This window comes from Lagopus muta, chromosome 29 (genome assembly GCF_023343835.1).
Source record: "Lagopus muta isolate bLagMut1 chromosome 29, bLagMut1 primary, whole genome shotgun sequence".
NCBI lineage: Eukaryota > Metazoa > Chordata > Aves > Galliformes > Phasianidae > Lagopus > Lagopus muta.
In genome coordinates, this window is record NC_064461.1 from 438,109 (window position 1) to 443,738 (window position 5,630).

The following is a 5,630-nucleotide window of genomic DNA, read 5'->3' on the forward strand; positions in this document are numbered from 1 at the left end:
GTGGGAAGATGATGACACGGGAGTCAGGGCAGGAGATGACGCAGGGCTCACTGCAGGCAGCAGCGCAGGGCTCGGGGCCTTTCACATTGCCTACAGCAGCACATGGCTCTGTGCACAGGGTTTTCTCACAAGACATCGTTTAGCTGTGCTGTAGACCTGCAAGAAAGGAGCAAATATCACCTCAAAGAGCCAACGGGGCAAGGTCAATGCTGAAGCTAAGCAAGTGTTAACCCTGAAGATACACCGTGGATTCTTTTGCTTTTAAACTAAATCAAAGAGTGGAGAAATAATTTGGAAAACATAAAACTATATTTTGAACTGTCATTTCAAGCTTACGCAAATGCCTAATCAAAGGGCCAAATAAAGGAGGTAGGCAGTCTGTTGTTTGAGATTGAACAGAGTACTCTTTTTTTAGCCAAAATGATTACCTTTTCTTTTTCTTTTCTCTAGCTCAGCAGTATAGTAGAAAAGCCTAGGTGGGGTTCAATTTGACTCAAGCTATTTTTCTTGGATTTTGTTTGTTTGTTTTTTGTTTTAGACACAATGCCAAAATAGACATTATTCATCTAAGCTTCTCCTGGCCCTTAAGCCCTAATCCAGGTATCTTCAGGCTCCCACCCTTTCAAGCTGCTTCATTTTATCAATCCAGTGCTCTTCAACTGACCTGCAACTCCCTCAGCAGAATCAAAACCATGGGAAATGAATGCCTAAGAAATCCATACATGCAGTACGAAACATATATATAGGTTAATATATGCTTTCACAGCCTGTTGAATGCTTTGCATAAGAGCATTTTCTTGCATTAACAGTAGAAAAACACCCAAAGCAACTCCCGGAGAAATGTACACCTTAAGTAGACATTCACCTTTTTCCCCATTTCTTCTGCAGAGCTGCATTTAGCAATGCCAAAATATTGTCCTGGGCTATTCAGGACAAGTGCCCAAAGAGGGTCTCAGGTGCAGCATTCCCAAATTCAGACCAGGAGCTCTGCAGGGCCACATCCACAGACACGCGGTGTCCTGAGGGCTGCCTCTGCTCCAAGGGGTGACAGCAGCCATCTCACCATCTCACTGTTTGTATTGCCTATCTCAATATTCACCCATCTTGTCTCTGCCCAAGGTAAGATAACAATCAGTAGCCATGAGGTCTGAAAAATGCTGCCAGATGTGTACTGCTTGCTAAAATAAACTATGGCTCCCCAAAGGCCTTATACATTAAATCTCTATATGACAAAAGTAGACGTCTTTAATTTTATCCAGATTTCAAATGTAGTTTAAAGCCTCAGTCCATTGCCGCCTTCAAATGAATAATAAGCAAATAAATTTCTTGTGAAAATAAATTCCTGACAATCATACAAAATTGCACAATATTAATCCAAAATTCAACCCCAGAATTCACCCAGATATTTCAATAAATGCTGATCTTTTGGTTTGGTTTTTTTTTTGTTTGTTTTTGCTTTTGTTTTCTTTTTAGAAAGAAGAAATTATATCAGAATCCAACTTACTCTGTTCACCGAGGAGAAGTCACGAGAACCTGCTGGAAGGTGTCTGAATCATGGGTGGTTTTATATACCGTCCTGGACCACCAGGCTGATGCAAGAAAATAACGTCATATTTGTGCATTAGGCTCCATTACTCCCCAAACAAAATTTGACGTGTAATTACAGTAATTGTTTTGCTTGCTGTTTGTGTTGATTACCTTATTCTAACCAGCATGTGACTTCAACAGTCCCATCCCCAGATTCCTTTCATTTCAGGATTTTAAGCATCAAACCCCTTCTTGAAGCCCTGAGAACATGAAGGCAGCCTATAGCAGTAAGCCCCGGCTTGCACACAACCCCAGCCATGCTGCGGCAACTCAGAGCCTTTGTGGGACTCCATTCCTTTAGAAAACAGGGGTTTGTTTTCCTTCCCTAAGCATCTTGACCTCCAAGAATGCATAAGAGCCTAACCTAATATTAACAGTAAGTGTGCTTGCTAGTTTGAAGCTAGTTAGGGCATGTTTACAGAAACTGTAGTCACTGTATGAGTGTAGTGTCCAGGATTGCCTTGGAGAGACACTCCTGGGGCTGAGCTTTGCTTGTAGTCGCTCCTCACTTCATGTCTGAGTCTCTTCCAAGCAGGGATGCATTACTATGCAAGGGCTTGGTGTGGCAGCAGCCTCAGCCAAACGCAGGAAGAAACATGAAGGGAGAAAGCTCTCTTTGGTGACAGCAGGATCTAGGAACTGCTCAGTCTGGTTTGGATTAAATCGCTGTCTCTCCAGTCACTTCTCCAGTGGTTATGGTCAGAAAAATCCCTAAATATGGAGACCTGAGTGTGCCTGACCTGAATAAGGGAGCAGAGCTCTGGCAAAGCAAGCAAGGCTGGAACATCCCCATTTACCATGCAGGCTGGCCAGGGAAAAGAGCACCACTGCTTTATTTAAGATTACTCAGGAAGGCTTTGGTGATTCAGAGTTACCAGTCTGTGCCCAGTTTGACCTGCTGTGATGAACAGCATCTCCCTGTGTTTGAGGCACAGATCCAGTCCCCTCAGATGGCATAATAATATTTAATTTTGTAAATATGCCCTGTTTTGGAAAGGTGAATATTTGGCCAACATATTTTAAATAGTATGATTAGGCTAACAAATGCAGAGCTGGCTTTTAATCAAAAAGCAAAACAAAACAAAGAGATCCAAATTCCCAAGGTGCTTATCATTGCTTGAATCAGAGAATCACATGGGTGGCCCTGGCATATATATTTTAAAGTGACGCTATGATTCAATACTGTGGAGTTTTATACTGGCAGCCTGTTATTAACCTCCTAACACCACAATACTTTGCATGTATAAAACATTAGTGGGTGTTTGCAAAACTGTCTGAAAGCATTTCCTCAGAACATTTCCAATAAGTGCTCTTGCCTACAGGGTCCTCTGAAATCCCTTTGCTTCCATGAGATAATTGATAGCACAGAAGTTGCAACATCACTAATAAAAGAAAATACGTACATATGGGTACTGGGAGGGGGGAAAAGGGGGAAGGTTAGGAACCCAGAAACTATTCAGTGTACACAAACACCCTTTGCTTGGATGAACCCAAGAGCATGGTGACAATCAGAATTATTCTTATCCAGAGAGAGCTGCAGCTGCAGCTTTTACCAACTGTTCTGGAGCTGTTCAGGGGAGATGTGATGCTGAGAGAGGATTTCAATGGTTTCTGCCCAGGCACAGCCTGACATTTCAGCTTCTGGCACCTTCAGAAAGCAGAGCCTGGCACCGCCCAGTTCCTTCCCTTAGTTTTGAGCCCACCTCCTGCACTCTGCTGGTGCTCAGCCCACTTGGCAGCCTCCTCCTGGGGCTTTCACCAATGCCCAAGACCTCAGGACCCCTCCAGCCCTCAGCCTCAGTCTCTTACCCTCAGCCTTCTGCCCACAACCTCAGGGCCCCTTCAGCCTCAGCCTCCATCCTTCAGCCTCAGCCTCCAGCCCTCTGTCTCAGGACCCCTCCAGCCCACAGCCTCTTACCCTCAGCCTCCAGCCCTCAGCCTCAGCATCTTGCTCTCAGCCTCCTGCCCTCAGCCTAGGACCTGCCTCAGCCTCAGTTTCAGCCTCAGCCTCCCTTCAAACAGAACCCACAGCAGGAGCAGGTCTGCAGCAGCCTCCTTCGACTACCTGAGCTCCGGGAGCAACTCTAGAGGGAGCACCTGAGCCCAGCTTTCCCATCCACACATGCATTTATGCTCCTGATGATACCTGTTTACGTTTTTACAGGCAGTGATGAGGAGGTAGTCGTGCAGACACCACTGGGAGAGGATTTTTGGAGAACTCAGAAACTAGAGAAGTAACAAGTGTGGTTATGAACAGGCAAACTACATGGGTGTGAATTGCTTGAGGAGGAGAACATCTTTCAGAATCTGCTGTGCAAACCAAAGGGCTCAAAAAAAAAAAGATTGTTTTGGAAAAAAAAGTGAGCAATTGTATGAAGCAGCTACAGAAAGAGAACTGCTGAGGTTTCTCATCCCATACTCTCCCCTGAATTATCTCTGGAAAAGGTTTGACAGAGCTGCTCTCAACAGTGTCCCCAGCCCTGGGATACCACTGTCTCATTTGAATGTCAGCACCTCACTGCTTCTGCAGTTGGGAGTTCTTTCCCCCTCAAATTGATTTTGCTCTTCTTTGTTGAAATGTAAGCCAATGACATAATCTCCTATTATCCCAATGGATATAAAAGGGTTTTTACTTCCTTTCTCCTTGAAGAAATGTTGTACAATTTCATATCCCTTTGTGTGAGCCCCTCTACAATAAGTAAATCAAAGGTGCTGGATAGTTTCTGTGAAATAAGATCAAGAATAGATGCAAATAACTGTGGGCAAAGGGGATATCTCTCCAAATAGGCTGTGATTAGAGAAGGAAGAACATGCAAATAAATCATTATAACTACAATTAGCAATTGAAATAATTTGGCAGGGATGAATGATTCCCAAAAGATTTTAAATCGAAAGTGGGAAATTATGGAGTAGACTTAAAGTACTGGGTAATATTTTCTGGTTTAAATAGTCCAGAGGTTCCTTCTGGCACAAATGCATAGTGAGCAGAGTGGCATAACCAGATTCATAAGGATGAGTCATTTTATTATGGGAAAGTATCCACATAGGAATTAAGCGGCACATGGAGCACTTAGTTAAGCCAGAGCCCAAGGGCAGACATGCACACAAATCCCAATATCCAGAAATTCTTTAGAAAAATCGAAAACCAAAGCCTTTCATATCAACAAATTATTACATTATAATTGATTTAAACAGGTATTGCAGGTTCCTATTCCCAAAGGGAACATGGCTATCACTAGGCTGTATTTCTAGGAAGGCACTGGTTGATTTACCTTTTTGATTCTATGCCGCATGACTTTACCACAAACACTCAAAGGATCTGGTGTAAGATTTATCAATCTTACCCATCAACCATAACACTTTGGTGTAATAAAGGGGTTGGATTCTCATTTGGAACACTTGTAGATGTGCTGAATTACTCAAAAGGTGACTTGAAAACACAGATTAAGAGGAAAAAAAAATAGAGAGAGTTGAGTTTGAATGCAAAATAGTTTTAATGACAGGGAAGTACAGTGCACATTTGGTGAAGGTGGTCACAAAGCACACAGGACATTTCCCTGCAAGCTCAGTGCAGCCCAGGAATGGGAGACATTGGCTTTTCAGAAGTAACCACAGCTTCCCCCACCAGACCTGCGGGACCCAGAGGAGCCGAGGCCTCCATAGCAGCTCGCTATGCCAAAGGAGCGTCCTCCCCCAGAGGAGCCACCGCCGTAGGAGCTGCCTCCTCCAAAGCCACCTCCGTAGCAGCTCCTGGAGCTGATGGATCTTCTGCCTCCAAATGAGCCCCCGGATCCAAATGACCTGCCCCCTCCATAGGAGCCCCCTATGCCCCCTCCATAGGAACCCCCTACAGCCCCTCCATAGGAGCTGCTTCCTCCATAGGAGCCACCAGAACCAAAAGAGCCCCCAGATTCACTGGGGCCCAGCGACCCTGAGAAGCCTCCAATGGGTGATGGGAATGAAGAGCCCACAATGGTCTCCTGCGGGAAGGAGGTGAGGGTGGGGCCTGGGAAGGTGATGACCACAGGTGGGGCGTAGACGAG